General features: G+C 45.4%; 1 protein-coding gene across 3 annotated transcripts in view; it reads right to left on the bottom strand.

Moving 5' to 3' along the window:
- Positions 1 to 21,398, bottom strand: part of SC1 (voltage-dependent cation channel SC1) — a 207,907-nt gene that overhangs the window by 96,540 nt on the left and 89,969 nt on the right.

Below are 21,398 nucleotides of genomic sequence, written 5' to 3'. Positions count from 1 at the left end.
TCTACTAATTCTACATGAACAGGGTCCACGGATTGAGTGCTGGGCGTGCACTGGGTTTGCAATGTATCGGCCAGCAGCTCTGCTTTTTCGTCATCATCGAACGCCGCGAGTCGGCCTGAGGGGCCTACGAGGGGGGGCATAGTTACTACCGTATCCGATTTGAGAGTACGAGCTAAGCGGTAGTAAGACCTTTGGGAGGGCGCGAGTCCTTCTAAGAAATCAGACCATCTGGCATCTCGGACTTCGGCGATGCGAGACTTTACGTCGCGTTGTAGGGCACGCATTCGAATACGATTTTCCGCGGTAGGATACCTGTCGTAGGCGCGTATCGAGGTGTTCTTAGCTCTAAGGAGTTCCCTAATATCGTCGGACAATTTGAAGCGGTGAAGGAAGTCCTCCGCTACAACTTGTTTCGATGACCTATCTAATGTCGAGGTGATGTGTGACGTTAAGATGTCTATGGCTTCAGCGGTATCCTGAGGAGACGGGATAGAGTCCGGGTTAAACGGGAGCGATGGTGGATCAGATTCAGCCAGGCTGATGCCCAGCGTGTGCCAATCCACCACAGTCCTCGTGACGGGAACGGAATCGGGAGCGCGACCGAGCTTCATAACGACGGGACGGTGGTCTGAATCTAACTCTGAAACTACTTCGATCGAGTGTAAGCGCAGAGTTACGTTTTTTAATAACGCTATGTCGAGTATATCCGGGCGATGCGCGATATTTAGCGGGTAGTGAGTCGGGGTTAGCGGAGCGACGATATCGAAGGCGAGATCATCGACTAACGCGTCAAGCCGCCTGCCATTCGGGGTTGTGGTGTGTGAGTTCCACCTGATGTGTTTACAATTTAGGTCGCCCGCCAGAATGACAGAGCTCCCCATACCGAGCAGCGCCTCGATATCACTGCTTAGAACGATCTTGTCCGGTGGAAGATAAACGGACGCGATAACGATCGGCGCGTGTCCCGTCAGTGAGATTCGGCACACTGATGCTTCGATATTAGCGAGCGCGGGAGGATCGAGCGGGACGCAATGCAGGGCTCTTCTATAGTAAATGACGGTACCACCACCACGGGCAGAGAGCCTGTCGTTCCTGACCATGTTATAGTTCGCGATTTTAGGGTCACGGCGCGCGGGCTTAAGTAGGGTCTCCTGCACTAAAAAGATATCAATTTGGTGGTCACGCAAAAAGTCAGAAACCTGATCACGTTGATTTGCGAGACCGTAAGCGTTAAAAAATCCTATCGTTACGGATAGGGGCTTTATTCTACTTATATACGCCATTGATTACCGGCGGAGTGAGGGGAGGACGTACGTATTTAATGACGCGTATACGTCGGCGTATTCCTGCACAACGGCGATAAAGTGTTGTGCAGTGGAGGCAGCGCGAATGGCGTCGCCCAAAGCGTTAACGCGCTCAAAGTTGATCGACTGAAAGAAGTCGATCGCTAAAGCGAGATTGTCGGACGCGGTCGGAGGGCAAGTCGCGGGAGAGGGACGAGTCGCGGGGGCGGGACGAATCGCGGAGGAGGGAGTTGTAGCCGTGTTCGTGTACGGCAGCGGTTTTGCCCAGGCCGAGACACTGGGCACCGCCGCCGGAACGAACGCTGGCTTAGCCTGCGACGCAGAGGGTGCCGAGGCTTTGATGTCTGGGCCGGAAGCTCGGAGGCGGTTTTGGCGGGCGACGCGGCGATTTATTTTAGGGGCTCGGGGGCAACCACGGTAATTCGCGGGGTGACCCTGTGTTCGACACAGGACGCAGCTAGGCGGTTCCGTCGCGGTTTTTTGGTCGCGAGCGCAGAGGGCCGTGGCGTGATCGCCCAAACACTTAACACATCGGGGGCGCGCGTGACAGTTACGGGAAGAGTGCCCGTACAATTGACAGTTATGGCACTGGCTAGGAGTGCCTTTTTTATGGGGGGCTTCGTCAGCGATACCAGAGAGCCTACAGACGGTCTGTGTGTTAAAGATTTTCTTACCCTCGGAGGTAAGCTGGAGAGCGACTAGAACCATATTATATGGCTCCCTACCGCGACCGGTGTGCATACGGTGCACAGAATTCACTGGTAGGCCTTGTTCTAACAGGTCGGCTTTTACGAGCTCTACATCTAACTCTTTAGGGATTCCGTGTATTACAACGCGGAGTTCGCGCTCCTCCTGGAGCGTATACGTATGGAAACTTATACGCTCCTTACGGAGGTAAGAAGAGAGGGCCCTATGGTCGTCGGGTGTTTGAACCTTAATTTGAATGCCGTTCGCGAGGTTACGGGCATTCGTGAAATTTATATTTTTGGCCTTAAGGGCCAGGCAAACTCGATCCCAAGCTACCTTCTCCTGAAGGATAACCGGGGGAGGGGTCTGGGTTTTATTTTGTGCCACCGGACGCGGCGACGGAGTGGCACGGGCTGGGGGCGCAACGGGAGTCTGAGGGCGGGGGCGCGACGCGTTCACGGCTTTGCTAATTTTAGCGGCCGCGGGAGCTCGAGACTCCGCGGCACGCTTCTTACCCTTCTGTACCAGGGTGAATCCATCCGTCGATGAGGCGGGGGCGAGGTCGACCTCCATGTCCGAGTCAGAGTCGGAGCACGAGGAGGCGGGTGCAGGCGACCTACGAGCAAGTGTAGGTGTTTTAGAGGGCGCGACGGAGGCCGCGGATGATCGCTCAGCTGAAACGATGGTCACGGCGGACGACGCAGCAGTTTTTCTCGCCAGTATAGGCGACACGGGAGCGGCAGGCACGACAGAGGCTGCGGTGCTCAATGCAGAAGCTCTGCACGCAGGTACAGGCGACGCAGGAGCAGCGAGCGCGGCGGAGTCCTCGAGAGGGCTCGCAGTGTGATTGGCCTTGAAGGCCAAAAACTCCGAGGCGAGCTGTGGGTGGCGAAGTCGGAGGAATTCCGCGAATACAGCGTCCATGATCGCTGAGTACCCAGGTGGGGCGGCCCCGGGTCTTGAAAACACTCGCCTTGCGGCGAGGCCCCAACTTCTCGGACCTGAGCGGTTCTATTGAACACAGGTGGCAATGCGGCGCGATTACTACAGGACAAAGAAAAAGCACAACAAAACAGAAATTACGAAAAGAAACAAAACAAATAAATACTTGCAGGAAACCACTTTGTCGGCAGATGTACCACGAACACAGAAACAACAAAAGGAAACAAAACAAATAAAAACTTCCAGAAAGAGCACTTAGTCGGCAGATGTACCACAAACACAGGCCGCGCGAACAATGGCCGGGCTAACAAAAGCCGGGCGAACAAAGACCGGGCGATCGAGTGGACGATGAGCACGTCCGCACGTGACGGGTGCCTCTATCGGAATGATATGTGTGTGTGTTAAATACATGGTAGTGTGTGTAATGTTTTCTTTATTGATTTAATGTATCTTTTATGCATTATTCAAAAAAAATATTAGCATTGTGCACTTCTTCTCTATTCTATATTCTCTATAAGTTTGGAAAATTTCATACTCCTCCGTTCGCGCAATTTTCGTAAAAAGGAATACAAAGTTTTTGCTTCACGTATTAATATATAGATGAAAAACTTACTTTGTAACTTTTATGTCGCAAAACAATTTACAAACATGACATTACACATGAGATAGCGATTTTGATTATTTTTTTATTGTATCGATGGGTTGACGAGCTCACGACCCACCTGGTGTTAAGTGGTTACCGGAGCCCATAGACATCTACAACGTAAAAGCCGCCACCTACCTTGAGATATGAGTTCTAAAGTCTCAGTATAGTTATAACGGCTGCCCCACTCTTCAAAACGAAACGCATTACTGTTTCACGGCAGAAATAGGCAGGGTGGTGGTCCCTACCCGTGCGGACTCACAAGAGGTCCTACCACTAGTAATTACGCAAATTATAATTTTGCGGGTTTGATTTTTACTACACGATGTTATTCCTTCACCGTGGAAGTCAATCGTGAACATTTGTTGAGTACGTAATTCATTAGATAAATTGGTACCCGCTTGAGATTCGAACACCGGTGCGTCGCTCAACACGAATGCACCGGACGTCTTATCCTTTAGGCCACGACGACTTCAAAACCTACCAGCATATATGAATTTTTAGAATAAAAAATGCACTTGTTTCCATAATTAGATATGACTTTGTTATCGGTTATTTTGATGATATAATCAAAATTAAACTCACATATAACTGTCGGAAGCCTAAAACGACCCGCTGCGACAATAATTGCCTACATACATACAGTACCTATACGCCTGAGTTATATCCGCAGCATAAATCAATTTTATAGCTTCTACGTCATAAAGTCCAGTGGCTCGAATACATTTTAGAACTAGGTATATTGTATTTTGACATATATACAAGCTGTGACTGAAAATAATGTAATATTTTACATTCGATAAATTTCGAAACTAATATTGATAAAAAGTACAATATATTTTTTTAATTGCCATTTTAGGCAGACAATTACCTGACTCACCTTATGGCAAGTAGTCACCGCGGCTTATGGACATCAGTAATACCAAAAGCAAGGCTGCCTTACTGCTTTTATTACATTCCGTTTTCCAAATTTTAGTAAGGTGGTATTAAGGCGGAGTGCCTACATCTCTGGAAGTACTCCAAACTAGCTTTACCGAAACTATAAAAAAACCTAATCAATTACTATCGTGAGTAAAGATAGCTCACTAAAAATTGCGCTCTGAAAATTTCAAATAGGATTGATTGAAGAGCTGGGGCTCCGAAATCCCGTCACTAGAGCAAAACTTGTCCCTTCTATCTTAACTCAACCCTAAACTACTTTCAAATCATATGTTGCATGCACTTCCAGAGATCATTTTTTCTTCAGACCCTAAAACTTAGAGTGAATAATCATCATCATAGTCGGTTGCTCTTGGCAGAGCAGTCGTGGTCATGAGGAATTCTTGCATATTAAAGTTTTTTTTTTTTATTTTTTTTTATTTTTTTTTATGATTGAAGGATTACTGGTGGCCCGGAGGCCTTTCCAGTTTCACCAGGACAGGTGGGCGAGCAAAGGCTCAGCCAGGAGGGGTGGGATTTGCTAACAGCTGCCCGAGCGCCTCCGAAGGAGACCTAACAACTCAAGAGTAGCTGCTTCGCGAATGAATCTACTACCGGATCGGAATCGCGACCCGCTGAGAAGATCCGGCGAGAAACTCAGCGAGCTGATTCATGGGTTAGGTTGCACGGCGAACTCTCTGTCGAGTTCGACGAGTACGGTTACCGAGGTCCCTAAGCCTGCTCCTAGAGCTGAAGGCGTCTAGTGCAAAGGTTATTGGATCTGATGGATCCGTAAGGACGTGTCTAGGGCGTCGACGGTGACTGGCTCCTGCATGATCAGGATTCGGGGAGTAGTCAGCGGCGGCTACGATAAGGCGATTATCATGACGCATAGCCTTATCGAAGTACCGTTCCGACGCTGACTTCATGTATTTCTGTATAGATTCGAGGCCCAGGTCGTCGTGTAGGTCAACGTTCCTCACGAACCACGGAGCTCCGACGGCTAACCTGCAAAAGCGGGATTGTAGAGATTGAAGGGTGTCTATGTGTGTGCGGGCCGCGTGAGCGAACACCACACTCGCGTAAGTCATGACGGGCCTTATGCAAGTTTTGTAAAGTGTCACCTTGTTCCGAAGGGACATTTTACTCCGCTTACAGATCATGGGGTAGAGTCTACCGAGAATAAACGCGGCACGGTCACGGACTGATTTTATATGCGGCCCAGGGTATGGATTGACTAAAGAGAGTAATCGGGGGTGTGAGATTCCTCCTCCTAATACGGGAGGAAATCCGTGTGGAGCTTCCCCTCTGAAATAGCACCGCAGTACTTTTCGCTGGGTTGATGTCTATGCGCCATTTTCGGAACCACTGTCCTAGGGCTAAAGCTGCGCTCTGAAGCTTCTTCGCGATTAGGGACTTGTTTCTACTGGAATAGTAAACAGTCGTGTCGTCGGCGAATAAAGCTAAATGGGTCGGCGGCGACCGGGGAATATCGTTAACGAATAAGCTAAATAGGAGGGGCGAAAGGACAGAGCCTTGCGGGACTCCAGCTGTGAGAGGTCGTGGGGAGGAACGGGTTCCCTCGACTCGATATCGAAAAGAGCGGTTCGACAAGAAGTCCCGTATGATGAGCACGAGACTATCCGGCACACCCATGTTGAATAGTTTGAAAATCAAACCGTTGTGCCAGACTTTGTCGAACGCTTTTGCGACGTCGAAGAAGAGAGCTCCCGTGTATAACGGTTTTGGTCGATTAAGCCCCACAAGAATGTGCTCCGTGAGGCGGTGCACCTGTTGAACGCATGAGTGATTTGTACGGAATCCGAATTGTTCATCGATGAGAATGCCCTTGGATGAGACGAAGTCTCTGAGGCGTTTGTAGAGCAGACGCTCATACAGTTTGCCTAGAGACATGAGGAGGCTAATCGGGCGGTAGCTCGTCGGATGATTTTTTGGTTTACCGGGTTTATGTATGCCGATAACGTCCGCTTCTTTCCACACCGCGGGAAAGATACAGTTCGCCATAGCGGCATTGAAAATAGATGCCAACATCACGATGAGTTGGACGGGTAGAAGTTTAATAACGCGGTTGGATATACCGTCGGAACCGGGAGCCTTGCGAGGACGTAGGTCTTTGATCAAGTCTTTAACTTCCATCGGGGTGACGGGTGGTAACGCATCCGAGGGTGGCAAGGAGATTCTGCGTTCTACCTCACTGTCTACTAATTCTACATGAACAGGGTCCACGGATTGAGTGCTGGGCGTGCACTGGGTTTGCAATGTATCGGCCAGCAACTCTGCTTTTTCGTCATCATCAAACGCCGCGAGTCGGCCTGAGGGGCCTACGAGGGGGGGCATAGTTACTACCGTATCCGATTTGAGAGTACGAGCTAAGCGGTAGTAAGACCTTTGGGAGGGCGCGAGTCCTTCTAAGAAATCAGACCATCTGGCATCTCGGACTTCGGCGATGCGAGACTTTACGTCGCGTTGTAGGGCACGCATTCGAATACGATTTTCCGCGGTAGGATACCTGTCGTAGGCGCGTATCGAGGCGTTCTTAGCTCTAAGGAGTTCCCTAATATCATCGGACAATTTGAAGCGGTGAAGGAAGTCCTCCGCTACAACTTGTTTCGATGATCTATCTAATGTTGAGGTGATGTGTGACGTTAAGATGTCTATGGCTTCAGCGGTATCCTGAGGAGACGGGGTAGAGTCCGGGTTAAATGGGAGCGATGGTGGATCAGATTCAGCCAGGCTGATGCCCAGCGTGTGCCAATCCACCACAGTCCTCGTGACGGGAACGGAGTCGGGAGCGCGACCGAGCTTCATAACGACGGGACGGTGGTCTGAATCTAACTCTGAAACTACTTCGATCGAATGTAAGCTCAGAGTTACGTTTTTTAATAATGCTATGTCGAGTATATCCGGGCGATGCGCGATATTTAGCGGTTAGTGAGTCGGTGTTAGCGGAGCGACGATATCGAAGGCGAGATCATCGACTAACGCGTCAAGCCGCCTGCCATTCGGGGTTGTGGTGTGTGAGTTCCACCTGATGTGTTTACAATTTAGGTCGCCCGCCAGAATGACAGAGCTCCCCATGCCGAGCAGCGCCTTGATATCACTGCTTAGAACGATCTTATCCGGTGGAAGATAAACGGACGCGATAACGATCGGCGCGTGTCCCGTCAGTGAGATTCGGCACACTGATGCTTCGATATTAGCGAGCGCGGGAGGATCGAGCGGGACGCAATGCAGGGCTCTTCTATAGTAAATGACGGTACCACCACCACGAGCAGAGAGCCTGTCGTTCCTGACCATGTTATAGTTCGCGATTTTAGGGTCACGGCGCGCGGGCTTAAGTAGGGTCTCCTGCACTAAAAAGATATCAATTTGATGGTCACGCAAAAAGTCAGAAACCTGATCACGTTGATTTGCGAGACCGTAAGCGTTAAAAAATCCTATCGTTACGGATAGGGGCTTTATTCTACTTATATACGCCATTGATTACCGGCGGAGTGAGGGGAGGACGTACGTATTTAATGACGCGTATACGTCGGCGTATTCTTGCACAACGGCGATAAAGTGTTGTGCAGTGGAGGCAGCGCGAATGGCGTCGCCCAAAGCGTTAACGCGCTCAAAGTTTATCGACTGAAAGAAGTCGATCGCTAAAGCGAGATTGTCGGACGCGGTCGGAGGGCAAGTCGCGGGAGAGGGACGAGTTGCGGGGGTGGGACGAATCGCGGAGGAGGGAGTTGTAACCGTGTTCGTGTACGGCAGCGGTTTCGCCCAAGCCGAGACACTGGGCACCGGCGCCGGAACGAACGCTGGCTTAGCCTGCGACACAGAGGGTGCCGAGGCTTTGGTGTCTGGGCCGGAAGCTCGGAGGCGGTTTTGGCGGGCGACGCGGCGATTTATTTTCGGGGCTCGGGGGCATCCGCGGTAATTTGCGGGGTGACCCTGTGTACGACAAAGGACGCAGCTAGGCGGTTCCGTCGCGGTTTTTTGATCGCGAGTGCAGAGGGCCGTGGCGTGATCTCCTAAACACTTGACGCATCGGGGGCGCGCGTGACAGTTACGGGAAGAATGCCCGTATAATTGGCAGTTATGGCACTGGCTAGGTGTGCCTTTCTTGTGTGGGGTTTCGACGGCGATTCCGGAAAGGCTACAGACCGTTCGGATGTTGAATATTTGCTTACCCTCGGGGGTAGGCTGGAGGGCGACGAGAACCATGTTATATGGCTCCCTTCCGCGACCTGTGTGCATGCGGTGTACGGAGTTAACCGGTAGGCCTTGTTCGAGAAGGTCGGCCTTGACTAGCTCGGCATCCAACTCTTTAGGGATGCCACGTATGACGGCACGGAGTTCGCGCTCCTCCTGGAGCGTATACGTGTGGAAACTTATACGCTCCTTACGGAGGTAAGAAGAGAGGGCCCTATGGTCGTCGGGTGTTCGAACCTTAATTTGAATGCCGTTCGCGAGGTTACGGGCATTCGTGAAGTTGATATTTTTGGCCTTAAGGGCCAGGGAAACTCGTTCCCAAGCTGCCTTCTCTTGGAGGATTACCGGGGGAGGGGTCTGGGTTTTATTTTGTGCCACCGGACGCGGCGACGGAGTGGCACGGGCTGGAGGCGCAACGGGAGTCTGAGGGCGGGGGCGCGACGCGTTCGCGGCTTTGCTAATTTTAGCGGCCGCGGGAGCTCGAGACTCCGCGGCACGCTTCTTACCCTTTTGTACCAGGGTGAATCCATCCGTCGATGAGGCGGGAGCGAGGTCGACCTCCATCTCCGAGTCAGAGTCGGAGAACGAGGAGGCGGGCGCAGGTGACCTACGAGCAGGTGTTTTGGAGGGCACGACGGAGGCTGCGGATGATCGCGCTGCTGGAACGGTGGCCACGGCGGACGACGCAGCAGTTTTACTCGCCAGTATAGGCGACGCGGGAACGGCAGGCACGACGGAGGCTGCGGTGCTCGATGCAGAAGCTTTGCACGCAGGTACAGGCGACGCAGGAGCAGCGAGCTCGGCGGAGTCCACGAGAGGGCACGCGGTGTGATCGGCCTTGAAGGCCAGAAACTCTGAGGCGAGCTGTGGGTGGCGAAGTCGGAGGAATTCCGCGAATACAGCGTCCATGATCGCTGAGTGCCCAGGTGGGGCGGCCCCGGGTCTTGAAAACACTCGCCTTGCGGCGAGGCCCCAACTTCTCGGACCTGAGCGGTTCTATTGAACACAGGTGGCGATGCGGCACGATTACTACAGGACAAAGAAAAAACACAACAAAACGGAAATAACAAAAAGAAACAGAACAATTAAACACTTCCAGGAAAACAGTTTGTCGGCAGATGTACCACGAACACAGAAACAACAAAAGGAAACAAAACAAATAAAAACTTCCAGAAAGAGCACTTAGTCGGCAGATGTACCACGAACACGGGCCGCGCGAACAATGGCCGGGCTAACAAAAGCCGGGCGAACAAAGACCGGGCGATCGAGTGGTCGATGAGCACGTCCGCACGTGACGGGTGCCTCTATCGGAATGCATATTAAAGTCTTGACAGATGTTTTCCATAGTTTGCGAACCGAGGCCCGCCGCACACACACTCGTTAAGTGGGGTTTCAGTAAGGTCTTTCACTTGATCAGTCCAGCGCATGCCATTGACCCTACCCTGACTTGACTTGATAGACTTTGCTGGCCGTCGCGATACGTATCCAAAATATCGAAGAATCCTAGATTGGACTGTTGACGACAACCTTTGAGAGATATTTAGTTCTTTCAGGATCGAGGCGTTGGTGCGATGCTCAGTCCAAGATATACAGAGCATCCTTCTCTAGCACCACATTTCTAATAATAGGCAGCTAAAAATAACTGTGCACTATGTATTATCGATGTTAATCGATTCCATCCACCATTTACCTTCTGGTGGCCCCTACTTCATCTACCATCAATACCTTATAGAAATTAAACAACGGTTTTTAAACGCCCTTAAAGTTAAGGAACTTTCGAAAGCTGTGTAAAGCGATCGTCAAGGTTTCCAGCCAACAGAAAGGCTATGACGTAATGGCCATTATCAATCAACAAGCGGACGCTTTACGTGCCTTTCAAAGGGAAGGAAAACGCATATTTCAACATCATTAGCGCCTATACAAAGGGGGCCATAAGCCAATGACTTTAAAAAAAAAACAAGACGCACTTTTAGCGTAACTTTATGTTTGAGCAGTAATACGGAGGACTCGGAATGAAAGAGATCAAATAATTTGGTATTATCACTAACGTATTCCGGAGTGATTGAAAAATTGAAAAATAATTCACTTTGGTATTTTATTAGATTTTCCTTTGTTATGTTAGGAACTGGGCATTTCTAGACTAGTTGCTAGGCTTCTAGTTGTTTCTAGGCGAATCGATTTTGATTATTCTTTTTTTTATATCAAAACCGATGCTTCCCATTTGAACCAATTGAATATATTAATTGACTTCAACTACATTGATGATATTCTCGTTTTTTTTTTGTAGTCTGGTTTCTTTATTGTTATTTTTTTTATTTTTTAACACATCATTGGGTACGAAAACTCTGGTAAATTAAAACAAAACAAAAACATTTAGAAGCCAAAACTGATGGTTGCTTCAGCAGAAATTGACAGGATAGTCTCCGTAGTGCAAACAATAGATCCTATCACAATGTTGCGATTGTATAAGCACATAGACCCCTACTCACTGGGTTGTGTTAAGCCGGTGCACAACACATACATATGTATATGCATAAGTACTCGAGTTTAAAAAAAGCAGTCATAGAATTTTCTTGCATACCAAAATATAACAAAAATATTTTTTAATATATTACCAGTAATCCAAACTGAGTAGCTATCGTTTTTTTAAGGCTTATATCAGTGGACGAGTTCACAGCCCACTTGTTGTTAAGTGGTTACTGGAGTCCATAGACATCTAAAACGTAAATGCCGCCACCCACCTTGAGATATGAGTTCTAAGGTCTCAGTATAGTTACAACGGCTGCCCCATTCTTCAAACCGAAACGCATTACTGCTTCGCGGCAGAAATAAGCGGGGTGGTAGTACCTACCCGTGCAGACTCACAAGAGGTCCTACCACCAGTAAAGAAATATCGTGAAATATGTGAACTTTATTGCTATCAAAATCGCACTAGTGCCTCCATCACATACGTTGATGGTAATATGATGGAGTATCTTACTAGGTACCTGTACCTTTGTATAGTGTGGCGGGTAGCCATCATACAACGCAAGATAATTGATAGATGCCTGAATCTCGCTTACGACATTTTCAAGATAAAGCGCATATATACAAGTTCCGAATAACAACATTCGGACCGTCGGTCTACCGAGCAATATCACCCGCTCGGTGGAAGATCTTCCTTTCGTCGTATATCTCTCCCAAATATAGTGTCAACGAAAGTTATACAAAGTTTTTACTTAACCGTTTAAACTGACAAACACACAAACGTTTATAAATTAGACTAGACCGGCGTTCTCGACTGTGAACGTGTTGATAAATCTTCTATCATTAGTTGTTTGTTGGTGATATATTATTTGATCTGTTGACTTTGGTCTTCTCATCGCTTTGATGTTGGAGTCAGTTAGTATATTTTTTTGTAGCTATTTGTTATCCTGGGTCTGGATATACTGGTTTTTCTTCAACGTATGTTTTTAAGGTATCCGTAAAATTGCATAAGAGTTTGTTTTAAATTTGCTTTTATTATGTTTTGGGTAAAGTTTTTTTCAAAATAATGAATTGCGAATCGGTTGTTGAACAAATGAAATTTTTACTAGAGGTCCCGCAGTAGTCGAAATTCGACTATAATTGTAAGTTTGTACGCTATTACGATTGTATTTTATACTTCTATAATCACAAATTTCGCCAAGGCTGCACTATAAAAAATATTAGCAAAGACAAACAATATTTAATCTCAATTTGACAACAGACGTCAAGAACAAAAGTTTGACAATAAATAAATAAATAAATAAATAAATATTTACTAACAATCACGCCTCGTTAACTGGTCCCGTGATAAGTTCGTAAAGAACTTGTGTTACAGGTACCAGACAACGGATATAAATGTAAGATTTTTATTATACACATACATATATTTAATACACATCCATAACCCTGGAAAAGACATTTATATTTATCATACAAATATCTTCCCTTGGCGGGATTCGAACCCGCGACCCCCTTGTGTAGTGACCATGTGACTTACCACTACACCAGACGGCCGTTAAATAGTATATAATAAATAGTAGGTATGCATGCGTGTGTGCGTCAGATATATGGTATGTAGTGTGTGTGATGTTTTCTTTATTGATTTAATGTATCTTTTATGAATTATTTAAAAAAAATATTAGCATTGTGCACTTCTTCTCCATATTCTCTATAAGTGTGGAAAATTTCATACTCCTCCGTCCGCGCAATTTTCGTAAAAAGGGATACAAAGTTTTTGCTTCACGTATTAATATATAGACTATAAATTTTACTACCTATCGCAGTGAGTGTTATACTAATATTTTTTCACAAAATTTAAAACATTGATCTATTTCTGTCCCATGCTTTCAATAATAATTTATACAAAAGGCCTGGCAGCTTCACAACTAACACAAACATATACGGTTATATGAGCGTTTCCCTTGGGTATCACCGGACTCTGCCATAAAACGGAGTCTGGCATAAAAATATTTATCACGGGAAATGCTATTTTCTCGGTAACTTTACGTCATTCGAATTGGGTCAAAATACAAATTATTAAAAAAAAACCTCTGCTACGAAGCATGTCGTACTTTAGAATTGATCAAATACCAAATTCCAAATCGGTTACAATAGACATATATTGTATTTTAATATCTACAAGTAAAAAGTAGAAACCAAAAATAATGGCGTTTTCTTTTCAACTGTTCATTAGAATATTTGATTTACATTTACACAAACGCAGCGATTAAATTCTCTTTGGTCCACAAAAATACGTTTACAAGACTAGTCACGTGTTTCTGTGGACGTTTTGACAGATGAAGATCAAAGACATTTTGGATGCTAGATCTCGCGAATTCGCGACGTAACAACAACATTCCGTGCCTTGTACCGACCACAGAAACGCAATTTTCAATAAACTAAAAATATAAATACGTTAAGATAAGCGTTACGACACGTTAAAACTAAATCTCAAAATCCACAGATTCGGTAGAATCTGGCGCCAAGTTCCGTTCAAAAATCCCGTTGTAAACGGAGCGCCAGACTACCGACTGTGTTTACTGTGAGCAGAACAGTTTTTTGAGGTTGCGAAATTTTATTTAATTCTACGGTACTTCTGGCTCCTAAATTTTATATTATATCAATCACTCACAACTTTATTTTACTGATATTAACTAGTTATATCAATTACAACAATTAATCTACTTGAAATTATTAATTTTATCACCACAAACTATGGCTCGCTCAAAAATTTCGATCCTGACTTTTTTCGATGTAAAAAGTGACATGCCACAGACTATAAATATTCGAGAATGGTAATCTACGGCCGCCAGGGTGCGCTGGAATTATTCCTATTTGTAATGGATTTTATGACCTGGTAACTGAGACCTTTAAGTCATGTCTTATTTTAATTTATATTCATATTTTTATGAAAAATGATATTATGGAGTGAAATGAAATGAAGATGATTAATTTGAGACATTAATCAAAAGGGATGAAATGAAATGAGATGAGATGATATGGAATGAAATATAATCTCAGTAAAATGGTGGTGGTCATTTACTAAGATCTCAGTGGACTTTTTGGACGTACAGCGGCTTTGTTTCATTTTCCCACGTTTGTGCACTTTCACAGATATTAAACAGTTAATAAACCACTATTATTACACATTTAAACCCGAAGAAACACTAAATAGACAAATTAAAACAAATCACACAACTTCACACCTCGCGTTCCCGCCAAAAAGTCATTATTCCTACATAAACTGTAGCTTCAAGGGGATAGTTTGCAGTTCTTATTGAACGGTTTATACATTAAATAACGTTAATGTTTTTACTGTTAGTATTTTAGTTTAAGTACTGCCGAAGCAAGTACTGTTGTTACTGTTGGAGAAACAATTTTGTTTTGTAATGTAATACCGAAATACTTTACGAGATGGCGTTACAAAAAATCCCTTCCCAAAACTATAAAACCGTTGTGATTGTCTACGAATAATAAATAATATAATAACTAATATTTATTCGTAGGTGATTGTTTAAGATGCTATGAATATTTCGGTTTTGATTTCATCAAAATAACTTGAACTTTACTACTGAATTCCGATGAAAATTCTAATTAAGGCTGAGTTAAGTTCAGCTTTTTATTTAAACCTCTTACTGTAGTTTTTAAATTACATTTATGCGGATTGATGTTTCAAGGCTTTCAGATTTTAATTTTAAATTCTGAAATAATTAAGAACAGCGTCATCTACCCTTCACATTTGAAACAAAATTTAATTCGGTTTAAAATTGTAAAAGTTGATGTTGATTATTATTACACTGTAACGCAGCGTTCCGTTTCGCGGGGCAACAGCAGCCAAAGGGAATGTGACTCAGGTCCGTGCCGCGACGACCCACCCCGCGCTACCCGCGCCCGCGCATCTGTTGCATCATTCGCACCCCCAATTATGGCAATTAGTGCGCGCCAGACTTTGAAGCGGAATACACGCGTCCCCGGTCGATACCGGAACTGACAACCCGAGAGTCTCATGCCAGTCGGGCACCTAACATTAAACTGGCAGCCCAAGCGCGGGCCCTTTAACTAGTATTTCGGAGTGAATCTACGTAATTACGACACGTACTCGTCGTCAGTCACGGCGTCAATCCGATTTTCAAGACGTTGAAGAAGAAATTGGTTCAACCGCGGGACCGACGCCAACATTTACCGCAAACAACATGGCGTCATTACAAGAAAGTCAAATGGCAGCATTCGAACGCCTACTCGACCGAGTTTTTGAGCATAAAACTCAACTCGAATCATCAGCAACACCGACGTCGGAGCCGACATCGCCGCCTTCCTCGACGCCCGCTCACCATTCTGGGAACTTCGCGTCATGCACGGCGTGGTTCAGCGGAGCGCCCGGCGACTCACTCGACGGTTTCCTTGACGCGGTCGAATCATACAAAGATTGTGCTGACGTAGGACACGCCATCGCGTTACGAGGACTCTCGATGTTACTAAACGGAAATGCAGCCATGTGGTGGCAAGGCGTTAAAGCTAGCATCACTTCCTGGGACGACGCTTTATCATCGTTACGAAGCGCTTTCGGTGATTGCAGACCGCCCCATCGAGTCTACTTAGAGCTCTTCAAAATGTCGCAAGGACAAAGAGAGAAGACGGAGATCTTCGTTGCCAGAGCACGAGCCCTGCTAGCTCGACTCCCACCTGGTGACCTTAGTGAGAAAGTTCAAATTGATATGCTTTACGGCCTTCTACACCGTCGTGTTCGTAAAAGATTAAGAAGAGACGAAATAACTTCATACGACACGTTATTAAAGAAAACGCGCCATATCGAGGACTCCATCTACGAGACCAGTCCGCCTGAATTTATTCATCATCCTCAGCGAGCGACGCCACGTTCATCGGGTAGTACCGTAGGCGAAGTTCCCGCTGGTGCTTCGACTTCGGCGCGGATGACGCCGCGGAAAATATTCAACTCGGGCGCCGCTGGCGGCCCGCCACGCGACGACAACGCTGCGCCGAGCACCGTTCGAGTCCCCGCGCCTCGCTACACGAACACTGATAATGTATCATCTACGTCGATTGTTAAAAGACTGTTCTGTGTTTATTGCAAAAAGTACGGACATATTCGTGATGAGTGTTTAAAATTAGCGTCAAAAACGAAATTCGACAACGAAAATACGCAAGCTGTATCCTCGTGTTACGGGTGTGGTACCAAAGGTGTTACTCGGTCTCAGTGTACAAAGTGTAACGCAAGTTATTACGCCGTCGACGCTGCACGGACCCGATCAGTCACATCCGATTTACCTATTGGTAAAGTAAATACACAGCTGTCAAGTTCAGTGAACTCTATTCATCGCGACAGCTCGTTGCATACAGCTTGCACTTCAAACACCGTAAAGTCGTACATTTATATTAATAATCGTAAACAATGTTTTGTTGATAATGAAAATAATTATTATCCTACCGATTTTAAGGCGATTCTTCCTCCGCGCTTTTTCGGTACTGATAACAAGGTTAGACTTCAAAATTATTCTAGACTTAATCATAATATAAACAATAATATTAGTTCTAGGAATAGGTCCCTGATGCGTTACTTGAGTGGTACCGAACCAAAACATAGTTATTCCGAGGTACCAAGTGGCCGTGATAGGGTGACCATGATGAACGAAACCCGAATTCAACCCGATAAAGACACAAGTTTGCGCGTTCACTGCGAAGAAGGACCCCTTTGTCATGGCGCCGCAATTCCAAGGAGTATCCCTGCAACCTTCCGAGAGTATTGGGATACTTGGGGTCGACATTTCGAGCGATGTCCAGTTTCGGAGTCATTTGGAAGGCAAAGCCAAGTTGGCGTCCAAAATGCTGGGAGTCCTCAACAGAGCGAAGCGGTACTTCACGCCTGGACAAAGGCTTTTGCTTTATAAAGCACAAGTCCGGCCTCGCGTGGAGTACTGCTCCCATCTCTGGGCCGGGGCTCCCAAATACCAGCTTCTTCCATTTGACTCCATACAGAGGAGGGCCGTTCGGATTGTCGATAATCCCATTCTCACGGATCGTTTGGAGCCTCTGGGTCTGCGGAGGGACTTCGGTTCCCTCTGTATTTTGTACCGTATGTTCCATGGGGAGTGCTCTGAGGAATTGTTCGAGATGATACCGGCATCTCGTTTTTACCATCGCACCGCCCGCCACCGGAGTAGAGTTCATCCATACTACCTGGAGCCACTGCGGTCATCCACAGTGCGTTTCCAGAGATCTTTTTTGCCACGTACCATCCGGCTATGGAATGAGCTCCCCTCCACGGTGTTTCCTGAGCGCTATGACATGTCCTTCTTCAAACGAGGCTTGTGGAGAGTATTAAGCGGTAGGCAGCGGCTTGGCTCTGCCCCTGGCATTGCTGAAGTCCATGGGCGACGGTAACCACTCACCATCAGGTGGGCCGTATGCTCGTCTGCCTACAAGGGCAATAAAAAAAAAAAAAAAAAAAAAAAAAAAATAGGGTGACCATGGAAAACGTCGGACATTTTTCGACAATTAATTCTAATGTGAAAAGTGTTGCCAAGAGTAACTCTACTGAGCACCAGGTTAGGTTAAGACCAATTTTAAGTGTTCAAATGTTAGGTATACGAGGTAATGCTTTGTTGGATACGGGAGCTAAGAGTAGCGTTGCCGGAGCGTTGCTTTATGAATTGCTGTTAAAGCATAACCATCCGTGTGAGGAAACCAGGCGTCGGGTGAGGCTTGCAGACGGTTCCGCGCGCACCCGCCGAGTTTTGCTCACTACTCTAGAAGTAAGGATAAGTCCCGAAAGGTCAGTAACCCTTGAATTTACTGTTTTTCCAGATGCTCAAAATAATGAAACTTTGCTTGGCATGGATTTTTTGGTGGCGGCAGGTATTGTGCTTGACTTTGCTTCATCCACTTGGCATTTTTCGGGAAAACGGGTTACCTATCCAATTGAATATGAGTGCCCTAAGCCATGCATGTTTGCTTCTACTGCTGACTTCCTGCGTGATGATAAGGGTTCTATGCTTGGCTCCGATGAACGGCAGCAGCTATCACATTTATTGCAGGAGAATGGAGACATCTTTAGGGTGGGGGGAGCCCCAACCCTTTACGCCGAGCACCACATTGATACCGGTGATCATCCGCCTATATCGGTACCGCCGTATAGGCTCACTCCTGTGCTTCAACAGCGAGGAGAGGTTCTCGCAATCGATTTGTTCGGGCCACTGCCAGAAGGAGAGCAGGGGGAGCGATGGGTACTCCTGGTAGAGGATGTAGCTACAAGATGGGTAGAACTCTACGCACTTGTTGATGCCACCGCCGTGGCTTGCTCCCGAGTCCTACTGGAAGAGTATTTCCTTCGTTATGGCTTGCTTATGCGTCTAGGGGTGTAACACGTAAGTTCATGCCACGACGGGATGGCCCGTATCGCGTAGTAAAGATAGTTAGTCCTACAACGTACTTCATAGCAGACTTGTCAAACAATGTCATCGGCAAGTATCACACCGCGGATTTAACCCACTCTCCGTCAAATTCAAGTACGGATCCAATTATGCCAAAGAGGCAGAGAGGAAGGCCGCGTCTTCAGACTAACAGTCCCAAGTTGGACTCGGGACGCGTTCCCAACTTGGAGGGGGAGTATGTAACGCAGCGTTCCGTTTCGCGGGGCAACAGCAGCCAAAGAGAATGTGACTCAGGTCCGTGCCGCGACGACCCACCCCGCGCTACCCGCGCCCGCGCATCTGTTGCATCATTCGCACCCCCAATTAGTGCGCGCCAGACTTTGAAGCGGAATACACGCGTCCCCGGTCGATACCGGAACTGACAACCCGAGTGTCTCATGCCAGTCGGGCATCTAACATTAAAACACTAATTAATTGAGCGTTTCATTAGCTTTTAAGCTGAGTGACTATTTATAATTTATTTTTATTAAGTAATAAATGAGCAAAAAATAATACTTAACAAAAAGATATGAAATCCGAACAAAAACAGTTTCACTGTAAAAAATTGCGCCAAGTCCACGTTTATAAAACTCATCTCAATAACATTTGCACTTTACAAAAAAAAGAAGACTTCAATAGCTTTCATTCTCTACAAAAATATGTGAAATACAAAAAAATGCCAAGAAACCGTCATAAAGATGAAAAAATTAAAAAAAAATTGTTGAAAATTTAAAAATAAAAAAATAAAAATTTTATCGTGCTTGGCGCGCGTCAATGAGTACCCCAAAATTTTCAGGATAAATGAACATCCTTTCAATGTTTAGAAATTTATAAGTAGGTCAACCTATGAAATGCATAAATGTAATTAATGAATTATTATTTCATAATAAGTTTTACAAAAGTTAAGTAAAATCGACATCTCATACGTATGTTATTTGAATTTTTTTCATTTCCCACTCATCTTTTATGATTTGAACTAAACACCCTCTCGTGTTCGCTTATAGAAATACAAACTACTTACGAGTCGATACGTATGTATACGTTGGCTTCAAAACATTTGAAAAAATTCTCAAAGATGTTTTTCAAAGGGTAGAAAAGAATAATAAAGTTTCAGCTGAATTTAAAGGGATCGGACGCAAAAGTGGTCGATTTGGCATATAATAGCCCATAGGTATATAGTGAGAGCTGTTGAAAATTACCGTAGTTCTGTCTCAATTTCTCATAAAACGCTAACAAGAGCGAAAAAGACAACCTGGGTAACTTTTTCAGCTTTCACTGTAAAGCAAAATGGTTTTTTTCTCGGGTTGAAATTCTTCCGAAAAATTTTGGGGTACTCAATGACGCGCGCCAAGCACGATAAAATTTTTATTTTTTTATTTTTAAATTTTCAACAATTTTTTTTTAATTTTTTCATCTTTATGACGGTTTCTTGGTATTTTTTTGTATTTCACATATTTTTGTAGAGAATGAAAGCTATTGAAGTCTTCTTTTTTTTGTAAAGTGCAAATGTTATTGAGATGAGTTTTATAAACGTGGACTTGGCGCAATTTTTTACAGTGAAACTGTTTTTGTTCGGATTAATATAACATTGTATAGTTGCTAACAAAAGCAAAACGTTATCTTCCAATGAGTACCTATCATAAGTCAAGCTATACCGATATCTTTGAAACTTCTCTCTCAAAGGAATTGATTATCTTTAAAACAACGTAATCGTCGATCAGGTTGATCTGGTGGTAGGACCTCTTGTGAGTCTACGCGGGTAGGTACCACCGCTCTGCCTATTTCTGCCGTGGAGCAGTAATGCGTTTCGGTTTAAAGGGTAGAGCAACCGTTGTAACTATTCTTGAGACCTTAGAACTTATATCTCAAGGTGGGTGGCGCATTTACGTTGTAGATGTCCATGGGCTCCAGTAACCACTTAACACCAGGTGGGCTGTGAGCTCGTCCACCCACATAAGCAATAAAAAAAAAGAATAATTTATTGATAAAACAAAGCCACAGCTTAATATTTCGAAGCGCGTTTCATCTTACTTTTCGCTGGTAACACGGTAAAGGCAGACACACGTCACAAAGTCGTGTGCAAGGCGCTGAAACTTATGCAAATTTGATGTGCTGCAGCTGAAAGCGATAAATATACCTGGCTACATAGTGGATGCAACAAAGACATGTAGATAGTACAAATGAGTTAAGAGTAAATTTTGATTTAAGACTACATATTAGCTTCAAATTTGATTACCGTCTTTGTCATTTTGTATTCAAAGGATTCGATATGGTGTTAGAACTAAAATAATTAAGTGTAATTCGTTTTTGAATTGTTTTATCTTTTCTGTGCTATCAGCGGTTTACCTGTTCTCTTGGCAATGCAGGATCGTATTGTCGTCTACCTTTGAAGGCAATGAATAAATAATACTAAGAAATACATAAAATGAATGTTTTTCGTTGAATTCACTTTGAAAAGTGGCTGCTAACAAACAAGTCAATGAAGATTTCTGTGTTTCCCATCAGTTAACGAAATGCTTTCATGGTTTATTGAGTCTGCAATGATGGCCAGGGGTCGTAAGGTCATCGCACCACATTAAGATTTAGTTCCATTTGTATTACGATTATCCTGACCTACAAATAGCGTAAAGCTAGTTCAAGACAAGCAGCAGCATTCACGTTATGGTCTACATGTTCGGGTAATCGCCTAAAATCAGATAAGCATCACATCATTTTTTTTTTTATTGCCCTTGTAGGCAGACGAGCATACGGCCC

Source organism: Bombyx mori, chromosome 19 (genome assembly GCF_030269925.1).
Source record: "Bombyx mori chromosome 19, ASM3026992v2".
Lineage (NCBI taxonomy): Eukaryota > Metazoa > Arthropoda > Insecta > Lepidoptera > Bombycidae > Bombyx > Bombyx mori.
This window is presented reverse-complemented; position numbering and strand designations above follow the sequence as displayed.